Source organism: Zonotrichia leucophrys, chromosome 7 (genome assembly GCF_028769735.1).
Source record: "Zonotrichia leucophrys gambelii isolate GWCS_2022_RI chromosome 7, RI_Zleu_2.0, whole genome shotgun sequence".
NCBI classification, from domain to species: domain Eukaryota; kingdom Metazoa; phylum Chordata; class Aves; order Passeriformes; family Passerellidae; genus Zonotrichia; species Zonotrichia leucophrys.
The window spans coordinates 11928913-11942142 of record NC_088177.1 but is presented as its reverse complement, the minus strand read 5'-3'; the positions used below and the strand labels follow the sequence as shown (position 1 = coordinate 11942142).

General features: G+C 40.7%; 1 long non-coding RNA gene across 1 annotated transcript in view; it reads left to right on the top strand.

The window, feature by feature from the left end:
* Positions 1-8741, top strand: part of LOC135450282 (uncharacterized) — a 29925-nt gene extending 21184 nt beyond the window's left edge. The window contains exons 2-4 of the long non-coding RNA XR_010440996.1: positions 3595-3672; positions 4104-4157; positions 5968-8741. This is a non-coding gene — a long non-coding RNA (uncharacterized LOC135450282). The remainder of the gene's footprint in view (positions 1-3594; positions 3673-4103; positions 4158-5967) is intronic.
* The last annotated feature ends 4489 nt before the right edge of the window (positions 8742-13230 follow it).

Below are 13230 nucleotides of genomic sequence, written 5' to 3'. Positions count from 1 at the left end.
CTTAGAAGCTCTTCTCTTCACACTGTTAGTGTAAGCTGTCCAGAGAGGATCCTCCAGAAAGGAATTTGGGTCTGTGAGTAATTTTCAGAACGAAGCTAATTTCTGCCACCTGGAAGGGAAAATAGCCTAAAGGAAAGCATCATCAGGCCAAGAGAGCTCTTCCCAGAACCACCTTCTCCTGCTTTTGGTTGAAATTCTTTTCATCAGCACTTTTAGCATTGAAGAATAGAGACACACCTGGTGTCAGGTCAGGGTACTCAGTTTTCGTACTTTTGTTAATTGTTTTGTGCCAGGGAGAAGTTCACATCTTTCCCAAAGGGAATTAGGTTATAATTGTCCTGACCCTTCCTTCACATAGCTACCGGTGACCTCTGCTGATCCCAACCACTGATTTGGACTTTCTGGAGCTGCTTGTCAGTGTTGATCCCAAAGCTGTGCAGAAACTGTGATTTATCCTTACTTTAGTCCCTTCTTTTCTTCATGAAACACAAGTGATCAGTTGGCAGAGACCTCCAGAAGGTGTCACTGGATGTGTAGTTGTGAGTTCAACAAAACTTCCCCCTCTTCTTTTCCAGGAAAGGAAAACTTGAGCAAATAATTGAGCACAGTTATAATTGAGCACAGTTCCCAGCTTAAACTGAGCAGCTGAAAGGAGAGAAAGAGAGGTGGAAAGGAACTTTTTACAAGGGCATGTAGTGACAGGGAATTAGGGTAATGACATCAAAATGAGAGAGAGTAGGTCTAAATTAGATATGAGGAATGAATTGTTCCTTGTGAGGGTGGTGAGGCCCTGGCACAGGGTGCCCAGAGAAGCTGTGGCTGCCCCTGGATCCCTGGAAGTGTCCAAGGCCAGGCTGGGCAGGGCTTGGAGCACCCTGGGCTAGTGGAAGGTGTCCCTGCCATGGCAGGGGTGGGACTGGATGGGCTTTAAGCTCCCTTCCAGCCCAAACCATTCCATGATTCTAGAATTCCATGTCTGAGGACAACATGAAACTCTGCTGGTGTCATAGACAGGTGGCTTGTAGAGGTCTTGTAGAGGTTTATTACATTAAGTATGTCTGCTTGCAAGACATACTTAATGTAATAGACTATTTCTAAGTACAGCAAAACTCACTGTAGGCGAGTCTTAACTTACAAAAGGATTGTGTTCTTTTAAAACCTTTCATTTGGGTCTGTCTACACTGGAAAAATACAAAATCCATCTCTTAAAAATTGCACTGTATTTTAGAAGAATACCCTGTCATTTATAATGCTTTGAAAGCCCTATTATTGACTCACAGATATTCTCTATTAAAATATTAAGCTGTAGAACCTGTCTAAAAAAAAATCACCGGGAGAGATCCCTTAGTTCTGAGTATTTAGATGGGTCAGTGTAACTTGGTTATGTGGTGGGTCACTGTAATCCTGGTACCATCAGATGGCTCTTGGTGACAGCAATCCAGTTCCCATATGAAAGAAAGCAAAATTTCAGTGATACCAAAACTCTGGGCCCTTGGGAATTTTACAAGGCTTAGTGAGTTCAAAAGTCAGCATCTGTTCTGCCTAATTATTCCATAATAATTAGTGATGCAAATTCCACTTGGGGAGGATCTTCCCTGTGCTTTTGGAAACTAACAACTAGAAGACAGAGCCCTCAGAGCTGAGGTTCAGTCCTCAGTGAGGTGATTATGCAGTTATGTTAGTAAGGATTACAAGGAGAGAGCCAGCTGCCTCTGCCACTCCTGATAACACAGGGAAATTGTATTTTCTACTTGGTGTGATTTTTCAAGACAAAATGCAAAGTATTATCTGATGCATCAGTGATTTACAGCTGAGCAAATCTATATAGACTAAATAAATTATCATTTTTGTTTTAAACCCAAATTCCTTCTAAAATGTTTATTGCTTTACCATTAAACAGCCAATTAGAATGAATTCAGATAGAATTAATTTCCAGTTGGTTGACAAAATTCCTCTGATAATTCCCTTTTCAATGATCTTATCTCACATGATGTCTGTCAAACCTGGCTGCATGGGAGGATTTGGGCCTTGTGATTTCAACTTTTTCTCTATATGTTTATCTCAGCTTGAACATTTTTCTTGTAAGATGGAAAATTATTATTTTTTTTTCAGTTACAGTAATTATACTTTGAGAGATTGTGAGTCATTCAGGAAAGGATTTATGCTGTCTGGTAAAAGTTATCCTTAGGCAGTACAAAGTCAGAATAACAAGGGCAGTGCTGAGAGACCACATGTTCTGGATCATGAAATACAGAAACTTTGTGCTTCTGTTGTTCCTGTTCCCAAAAAGGCTTTGATTTTGTGCTGAAGCTTCCAGAGGGGTAACTGCACTGTCCTGTCCCCAGCATCATGGCCAAATATTTCTGTTTTTCAGAGGCAGCTGTTGGGCTTAGTCATATCAGGCTACTTCTTAAGACCTTTTTACTGTGTCTCTCTTTAAAACTGTCTCTCAGTAATAGGTAAAGTGTGATTAGCTCTAGAAGTGATAAACTGTCTAGATTGCATCAGGAAATTTCATATTCATTCAATAGTTTAGGCAAGTTGCCTACTTCATTGTTGAGATTTGTGTGGATTCCTTCAGCCCACTCCCCAAACTTTAAAAATTTGGTAGAAACAACAGGTCTGATCATTTTTGCATCAGTCTCTGATGGGATGAGATTTTATATCTGTGCAGTATCATGTGATGCCATGTACTTATATCTCAATTGATTGAGGGGAGTCACAGCCACCCTGTGCAGAACCACATTATTTTTTGTCATGTAGGATTCAGGGGTTGGTAAAATAGTAGGGCAATAATTTTCAGTGCTTATTTTGAACTCATGTTGGTTCATCCATATGCCAAAAAAATGCCTTTGCTATGAAAATCTGCTGGCTATTGCCCTTGGCTTGTTTGAAGGACATCTGAGCACCGTGCCCAGTGAATTATGAGCCACAACAGAGTCAAACTACAAAAAAGCTGGTGGTTGTTGCTGAATGCCCTCCCAAAATGGGAATAATGGCCTTAATTTAAAAAGAAATAAAGTGGAGACCCACTGCTTTGACTTGCTAAAATTACTGGACAAGTAAATCTGCTGTTGCTTTTGGGTTTTGGTCCATTTCTGCATAAGAACAGCACCAAGGGACTGGTTTTCTATTCTTTGTGACTTACTAGGATTTAGGAAACCCTCTAATTGTGCATGCAGAGAGCAAGTGGGACACTGTGCCTTTTCACTGACCCTGAGCAAGATGCCACTGTGGTACTGTGACCATGCCTTTGTCTGCATGAAATTCAACTTTCCTTCTGGCCTGGGTCAGCTTGGGCTCAGCATCCTTGTCCCTTACACAGCAGGCAAGTGCTTTAGCTGTTGGTTCTACTCTGCACCACCCCTCTTGTTTTTGACCAGAGGTTTCATTCAGGACCTGAGGAATCCAGACAAAAATAAACACCATTTGAACTTTTAGTGGTAAATAACAGATGTGGTTTTGATGAGTCAACACTTTCTGACAAAAGCAATATATGATCAGGAAATCCCTGACCTGATCTAAACCTTACCAGTCTTAGTCAGTGTGTAAATTTTCTTCACTGAAGAGTTATAAATCATCATTTTATTACAGACATTGAAAAATTCTGCTCTCCTGATGCAGAAACAGTGCTTCCATCTCCTCCAATTAATTTTCATCAGTGTTCTCCTAGTAAGTGATGTTTTAAATCTCCTTCACCTGAATTCCTGTGAATATTAGCTTTCTTTGTCTCACTCTGCTACATCATCTGCCTCTTACTACATTGATGTTTTATTTCCACATGTAAATACTGTGTTGTCTTCTCTCTTGTTGCTTGCTGCTGGCTGGTTTTGTTGCATAATTAATTGCAGAAGTATTTATTAAAGGGGGTTTTCTTTCAAGAGGGTCCAGCCTTTGCTGTCCCTGCTTCTGTTGCAGTGAAGTGCACTTCCAGAATTAACAGTTAAGTGGGGATGTAAATTAAGCTGTTGGACTAGCAGATAAATGAATTTGTCACATGTGTAATTGCTAGGCAAAGTGGCTACAACTTTAGCTATTTTCATTGGCCTGTTATGGTAGCTTTCCATTGCTAAAGTAATAAATCTTTTTTTTTTTTTCTGTAGAAAGAGGTATGTGCCTTTGAGAGAGAGGGGGAGAGCCACTGCATATGCAGTAAGGTAAGATGTTGGGAGGGGTTTGAGCCATCCTGTATAGGAGGGCTTTGGCAAGTTGGACAATGATGGACTACATCTCACCATATGCAAGTGCCAAAGCTCGCTCAGTGGTTTAGCGTAATGCAGCACCAGGGTAGAAAACACAGCCAATACCTTTAAAAAGTATTGACAAACTTTCAGTTTTTCCTCCCCAAAATAATTTTTCTTAATGCTTGTTTCCCTTTAAAAGGCACTATGTGTGTATTTGATAATTTTCATTATTGTACAGCATCCAAGAGAGTTGCTCATATGCCGGATGACTGGAACTCAGGAGGGAAATGGGAACAGTTTGGTACATGCTTTTGATGTGTTTTTCAGAAGGCTCTGTGTAACCTGAGCTGTCTGTTATTTCCTGGGTACTTGGAACACTCAATGGTACTTGCTTTGGTACATCAGCTGGATGTTTTGATTAGCTAAAACTTTCATTTGGGGAAAATGCAAGATTAGAAATTCAAGTTTTATTAACTGTGCCCACGGCAGAAAGTCATTGGAGTTTCAAGTATGTCTCTAGAGCCTAAGAAGCTATAAATCATTCAAGCTCGTTAGAAAGTTGCCTAAGCTCCTTTGTTTACTATCTTAAAATTCTCTACTATGCAGTATTTCATTCTATATATAAAATCCCTACAATGCCTTATTATTATGAAAAATAGGTGCACAACCCTGTAATTGCTTGCTCAGTTTTCATGGAAGAAACTTTTGAGATATTACATGAGGGATAAATATTGCACATTTAAAAAAACAACAGAAACACCAAACCAAAACCCTTGTGGCATCTTTTGACAAAGCTTCTGAAGCCATTGAATCTCTCCAAGATATGGTGGATTAGTGATGGAAGCCCCATCTGTAGTAAATCAAACCACTCTAAGGTGTCTCTAATGGGTCATTCAGGCATAATTCCTGCTTCTGAAAATACTGACCACAGTATTAATCTTTACTCTAAAATTTAGAAGTAGCACTGACAAAGGAACCTTATCCAGGGCTGAAATTTCTGCTTTTAATTTGGGAAAATCATATACTGTAGGCTTTGAACAGGTCATGCACAGTTGCAGGTTCAATTCAATTTAAGGAAGGAGTTTGGTTTTTCTGCAATTTTCCAATATTACAATTTTCCCAGAAATATTAGCAGATAAAGATAAAGAAATTTTAGCAATTCCTCTGTGGCAGCCTCTGTACTGATTCCAGGCTCTTATTGAAATGCTAATTTATCATCCTCAGTGCTGTATTCTTGCAGCCTGTTCCCCGAAGGGGATTCGGATTGCCTTCTCAGTAGCAGATTATTTTCTGATCACATTTCTCATATTAGGAAAGCCTTGAGACAGCAGTGATCATTTTACAATTTAGCTTTATCTAGTCATCTATTAGCAAGTCATATGATATATCAAGTCATTTTTGCTTTGATGAGGGAAAGAGCTTACCAAGACATTAAGCACGCAGTAGTTTGTATACAGAGCAAATCGGTCCTTCAAAGCATCTAAATAAAAGCATCTAAAAATATATATATATATATATATAAATAAAATACTGCCTCTTTGCCTAAAAAACAGATATTCCTGCAATCAAGGGAATGGGATGATGTTTACAGATGCCTTCATGTGTCTACTTTGCTGGACCATTTAATGCTAATCTAGTGTTAGATTACCTTTCTGAAAGTGCTAATAAAATTTGTTACATTACCTTGCTCAGGCTGAGGCCCCAGGGCTTCAGAGATGAGATTTCTATCCACTGACAGATCATGCCTGGCTGAAAACTCAAAGCAGCTACTTTTCTGCATCAGGTGTGCAACACCCTCACATCCTAATCCTGCCAAAGGACACGGTTAATGGAGAGATGTGTAGAATGCTTGTTTATTCCACAGAAGATATTTCAGCTGGGGATGAGGGCATGTATAAGGGAAGTATATTTTCTTAAGCTACAAGCAATTGCAATAAGGCCAAAGTGGCTGTAAATATCTTGTTTGGCACCCAGAAAATGTAGATTTTGGGGTCCAAACACAGTACAGAGTGTTAAAAGCTAAGATCATGATTTCTTCCCAGTTCTGCTGGTCTCACTGATGAAAATAGTCCAGAAAATTCAAGAACACCTGATGTCTCTCAGTGGTGAGGGGCTTGATAAGAGATGTTCAAACTGGCAAAATCCTTTCATGTCCCAGTGTACTTATGGCTATTAAATTTTTAGGGAGGTACTGCAAGAGTTAGTGAGGAAAGTAGGCCTGGAGAACATGTCTGGAAGACTGAGATTTTTCCAAGAATAATGTGATCCATCAGAGTGTTGTGCTCATGTCATTGCTGAAAGTTACTCTACTGCATTTATTGCCCAAACAGCTTCACTTTTTTAAAAAAGACAAACTGGTTTATAACTGTTGGTATTCTTGGATGATCCCTTTGGAAAACACTTCACATTCCTTTGTGCAAGGAGCCTTTGGGGGTCTTTAATGTTTTGGATGTATAGTACTGACTAGTGCCCAATAGGAATGCAGTTGGGAAGGAAGGTTGAGTTTGATTTTTCACAGCACTGCGTCTTGTGTAACCCTTGAAATCTGGGCACTGGTGTAGGAGATAAAACATCTCCCAGAGAAAAATTCAGAGACCATGCTGGCTTTACTGGCTTTGTTCTTTCTGTACTGCCACCAGAAACAGGAAACCAGCAGGAAATAAAGCCTTCTATTTCTGCTTTCAAAGCAATGAATCCACTTCCTTCTACTTCAGATGGCAGCAGATGAGCTACTCATCCAGGCTCTCCTTATAATCACTGCTAAGGAAGAGGCATTCCTAGAGCATGATTCATGTGAGCTGTTTCACATGCTGGCACGAGGAGGAGGTGAGATGCACTGCTTCCCTCTGCCACCTGCAAAGAGAGGCTTTCCATGTCTGCTTCAGAAGTTGGTGTCTCATTTTCACTGACTGAGAACCCAGCCTATATGTTCAGCTGCTTCCCCTGATTGTCTTAGTTAGCCCTCCTAAAGAAAGACTTTTTCTGAGCCAAACTCTGTGGGTTTTGGCAGCTGAGCAGCGCAAAAATGCAAAACCTGGTGCAGAGGTGTAATTCGTCCTCCAACTTAGAACAGACAATTCCCAGATGAAAACCTCTGTGTTTCCAGGACATGCTCCTATTGGAAGAAGTGCTTGTTGATGCCCTTCCACCAGAAGCAGTGGACTCTGCAAGGGGTGAATTACATTTTTCTAAGGCTGGAGCCCAGGTTTGGCGAGATGTGGGTTCCTTTTGGCTGCTCATAAAAGAGAACAGCAATTTCCTTTCAGAAGTGAGCACCAGTAGAAAAGATGGGGTTTGACTCCTGCCTGTCTGCCCTTATTGCAGGCAGGATTGCCTCTGCAGCTGGTGTGTGTGCCTTCTGTCACACCTTTTTCTTCAGCTGCCTCACCCCTCTCCTGCAACCTTTTGCCAGATTTTCAGACTTACACCTAGCTATGAGTCTAATGGGAGAAAAAAATGAAGAATGACTTAAAGGCCCTGCTGAAGAGGGAAATAACTCTGCTTATACAGGAGAAAAATATTAAGAGTTGGCTTGAAAAAAAACCTGGGAGATGAAATGAAGATAAACTAGAAAACAGCAAACTGATGGTAGACTGGATGGTCATTTTTTGTGGTTGAAAACTCTTACAAATACCAGTGACCCTTGAAAGATCTCTGATTGATTGGACAACTCTGGCTAAGTGGGGAACACAGCAGTATATTTTTCATATGGACATGTCCTAGAGACTGTCCTGCTAGTACAGGCTCAGTAGCATCTTTGATAGCTTTTTCCTAACCCTTTTCCATTGCCATGACAGATTCTGCAGGCTGCCAAGGGAGGAACAACAAAAATCAAGCCAAGGGAGGTCTAAAAACCTCGCTCCATCAAGTACAATGTCTGCTGTGTGCATTGTCAGGAAAGGTTTAGATATTGGCACAGACTTCTCTCCTGGAGGCAGGACAGTCAGGCAACTGAATTCTCCATAAATTTTCCTGTCATTCATCTGCCAGGAGTATTTTCCAGAAATGCTGCTGTTCCATCCAGGAACTCCCCTTTTGTAATCGAATGATGATTTATTATCCAAGCAAAGAAGAAAAATATATTACCTTGGAATTTTTGAATGTGTAATGATATGTAAGCCATAATAATGAATCACTCCTTTCCCTCCCCTCCCTTCCTCATGTATATTTTAAATATAAATTTCCATATCTGTCCTCCGAAGTTCTCCTTCACAAAGAATTCCAGGTTAAGGTGTTGGAGAGTTTGAGATACCTGAGTTAAGGAACAAACAAACAGAGCCATGTGCCTTTCACCTCTCCACTCCCACATTTCCTTGCCCTCCCCATGTTGGGTCTCCTTGTGAGAGCCATCTCTGTCTGTGACTCTTGGATTAAGCCCTTTTCTGACCCAGAGATGGGGCAACTGAGAGGTGTTTCAAGAACAACTTTTGTTCTATTTTCAGTCTCATGTGAAGGGTGAGACAATACAGATGTTATAATTCACATCATCATAATTAGAAGCCAAATATTTCTTTATAAACGTTTCTTGGTCTATCAGCTTTTGCCACGCCATGCTGTAAATGTCTTAAAGCTAATAATCTAAAATTACCCCTTGTGAGTCTTACTACAATGCATCTTTCATAGTTCTATTTCTCCAAAGTATCCAGTCTTATTGGTAAGGCTGCCATTTGAAACTTGTTTCTTGTTCCCTTTCTCTCTCAACAATGTCTCTTCCATGCTATTTCATGGCATTTTTAAGTCAGCATTCCTTATCTCAAAGTTTGCATACAGATGCACAATATGTGAGCTTTCTGTTAGGTTTTGAGAATTTTCTACAAACCCATTTCCCACATTTCCCCCTCTCTTGAACAGAAAGAACTTTTTTGATGGTCTTGATTGTTGTTTTCTGCGTATAGTGAAGTATTGACATACAAATACATACTATGTAAACCTTCTATCTAGCTTTAAAATTCTCTACAAATCCATTTCCCACTTGTGACTCCCCTGCAGTTGTATTTATGGTTTGGATATCAATGTACTGAAGGTCTGGATGAGGAGATTTGCCCAAGTCTGAGCACAGGCCAAGGCAAGCCAAGGTCCTTGACCCCTTTGCTCACAGTGCATGGTTCAAGGAGGACTAGTACAGGGTTAGAAGTGCTCCATTCCCTGCAGGTTGTCCTGGTGAGAGCAGCTTAGAGGTGACCCCCAGGACAGCAGTGTTGTGTGTCCTAAAGTCTTTCTCCACTCCATATTCTAGGTTTTGTTTTTATTGAATTTTGTATTGGATTAACTCCTGTGTACGTGCTGCTCTCAGGTGTTGAAGGGGCCATTCACTTAAGAGCTGGGTTTAATGATTCTTGTGGGTCCCTTCCAACTCAGAATAGTCTCTGATTCTGTCTGCAAAAGCAAACTTGGCAGTCATGATGCCTTGCTTTGCCTGCAGGGTTATTTCTTTCACTCTAATGCATTGCTCCTTCTGGACCCATTTGGGAGACAAGGCAGTGACACACATGATGTAGAGCCATTACAAAGGAAGAAATTGGTCTCAACTTGAGAAGTGCTTGAGCTTTGTTCAGTGGTGTGGCCTTGGTCTGTGCTGTGCTCTATCAGATGGGGTAGGTCAGGAGCAATTGCATGACAGTCAGAAGTGACACCAGTGAAAGAACAGCTGATTCCCCTGCCACATGCTCGCTAAAAAAATCTCTCATACTGCTTGCCAGGGAATCCTCTAGGCTGAGGCTTGTGCTTATTTTCTAGGCTTTTTTGCAGGAATTTATTTACAAGCTTCCCCAGTTGGTTACTGTTATTTTTTTCTTGAAATGTAGTGGGTGGAATGCATTCTTTCAGGCTGGAAATGTCAAAAGAGCTTTGTGGCAGCTAGAAACTGAGATCTACTGAAATTCAGGAGGAACTGGTTGTCTAGCACATAGACATTTCATTGAAAATCCCCTGTTACACCTTTTGCCATGCTTGGGCTATTCAGATCATGTCACAGAAAAAAAACCCAAGTTGCCCATAAGAGCTGTAGGGAAGAATCCCCCAGTTTTAGATAATCTGTTAAATTCCCATAAATCAGGATAGACACTGCAGCAGGTTTCACCCCTCTGGGGCCACACCATGTGGTTCTGAAGGGATTAATAAACACACTGTCCTTCAGAGAGGGCTGAAACAAGGTGGTAATGCAGAAGTGGCTCAAATACTGAGTAAGACTTCAGCCACAGGCAGGATTTTCAGGGTCTGGATCTGAACACACAGAGGCACTCATCTTGCTTAAGACTAAGTTGGTCTCTAGCAAAATGAAGATGTTCATGGAAAAACATAGTGCTTTGTCCATTCTTGCAGGCTGTATTTGCATTTGAATGCATTTTATTCTTTTCATGCTCATAAAAAGTTTTATATTAATATATGGTATTTTCCTTGTGTTACTGTACACTTTCCAGACTCCTGGAATTTAACTCCATTGTAACCAAAAGAACCCCCAACAAAGGACAAAAATCCCTGTTTATAGTAGTGACGGAATATGGAAGAGTTTTCATTTTTTCACCAGCCAGAAAAATTCCTTGACTGACATCACTAAAAACATAGGCATTATTCTCTCTATGTTTCTTTGTTGTTAAAATGCAGCTGAACAATAGGGGATGCGGTGGTTGGTGAAGAAGAAACTTATTAAAGACAGAGAAGAAACTTATTAAAAACAGATAAAAGACTTCTCTTAGGGGGTTACATTCTCCAGAGGTGAATCTATAGGACAGTGATACTTTTTACTTGAGCTGCAAGGTGCCACCCCTGACATTTCTACAGGCTGGGATGTGTATTTGTCTGGGGGAACGTGAGATGGGAGATGACAACACAGAGTCCCCTGCAGTGGCTGGTGCCATGAAGACACAGCATAAATATCCTTACTGATGGTGCCATGAGCTCAAGGGCAGATGGTTTTGCCTTTGGTTCTGGGGCAGCTCCTTTTGCCTTTACACTGTCTTGGGCAGAACTTGGTGCACTTGGCCCCCTGCAGCAATGCCTGTGCTTTGATTGCTTTCCATTCTGTGAGTTAGGTGCTGAGCAGAATGTGAATATGTGAACTTAAACTTGAATTTGAAGCATCACAGAAAAGGCAGAAGGGAATTTTCTGTAGGCGTAATAGACTTTAGACACATGATATCTAAAGCACAGTAATTACAGTTTCATGGTCACAATATGAAATCTACTGAGGTATCTCAGCTGCAGTCCCTCATTAAGTTGCTATTTTATCAGGAGGTTTGTCATGGAAACTCCACGTCAACTTCAGCTCTAAGGATAAAGCCTCTCTTTTGAGGAACAGACTGATTTGTTTAGCCTTGCTATACTTAACTGCAAAGTTGCTAGTGATTAAATTTTAAAAAAAGGAAAAGAGCCCCTCCTGGGGTTCTGGCACACTCCATGTGTTACAGCCCAGGTGATTGGTGGTCTTATTGGACTGGCCTCACAGAGAATGGACGAGCTGAAAGAGTCAAGACCAGCCCTGCCTGATAAGACAAGGCCTGGTGACTCTGCTGAGCCAAATGTTTGAGTTGCACATGCTAAGCAAACAGACTATGGTATTTACAAGGCTTCACTAAACACTTAAATCTGTTTTGTGGACAAAAGGATTTTAAGTTAATTTATTTTGTTGAGAGAATAATTTAAGCAAGTTAGCATTTTGTTGACAGAATTATGATGAAATTCATTTTGTCTGCATAACTCATTGGACAGTTAGCTGAATGCATTTTCTCCACTGAATCAAGTATGTGCCAGGACTGTCAAACAGAGTCTCCTCCATGATTTCAAGACAGTTTGTCAACAAAATGAATACAAAATCTTTTTGTCTACAAAATGAACTTAGGTGTTAATTGTTTGTCCATAAAGAGTGCAAAGCCAAATGATTCTCTGTTGAACACTGATAAAAATGTAGGAGAGGATGGGTGTATGTGTGTGTGTAAAAAACCACACAGAGCTGTGTACCTTGCTTTGTTGCCAGAGTCCAAGTGCCTGGCAGGGGACAGTGTCTGATCCAAGGTGGGATGAGACATGGCTGGGATATCTTATTCATGTTGAGAGCATCACAAGGAATTAGCTCGTGTAGAAATGCAAAACACGGGGGCTGTGTGTGAAAGCTGTCAGTGTTGTTCCTAGCAGGGATTCAAGCCCTCCCACTGTGAGGGCTGATCACACTTCTGCTTGGTACAGGACAAGCACGTGTGGGATGCAGGGGTTTTCTGGCCCTGAAGAATTGTCACAAATAGTCATGGCAGAGCAGGAGCAGGGGGAGGATGTGCTGTGATGCAGATGATGATAGCTGGAAGCTGAGGCTTGACAAAGCAAATGCATTTGTTTCAAGCCCAATGGGAAACACCTCTTGCAGACCAGGAATTCATCTGGGTTTTCTTGACCATGTAAAGCCCACTCTCCTTCTGGAGAGTTGCTTGTTAAATTGGTGCAACATGAGTTCTCTGCCTGTGCAAAATGGATACTTCACTTAGTCCTTCATTTTAACAATTTTTAACCGTCCAAAGCCCACTGATACCTTCATTTTCTATTGTAATTTTCTTTTTGTCCCCCCATATTTTTGTAAGTACACTGTGATTGTAAGTATTAAGGGGCTTAGTCTAGAAGAGAGCATCTGGGGTGTCAAGTCTGATCATAATACAAAAAACGCTGTGAGTTTTATTCTGAAAATACTGCACTTTTGGAGCAGTCTCTGCTTAACATTAAATATATGGAAAGGAAGAAGAAAAAAGAAATATTCTCATTTAATTTGTCGTAAAGTTGCACAAAATATTTTTTTTCCCTTTTCTCTCTCCTCTTTTGCACTTCTAAGAGCATTAAAGTCAATCAGGGACAGGAAAAATATGAAATAAAGCTATGAAGAAATAGGATAGTGTTGCATTGCAAAACAAAAGTTCAGCCCTCTGATATGTTCTTGTGTTCATTAAACAACCATCAAATCCCCAAGTTCATTTATACTGCTCAAAATATTCTAGTTTTCAGTTCTGCTAATTGTCAGCAAAGCCAAAAGAAGAGAAAAGCCACCCATTTTCAGCTTTGTTGTCTC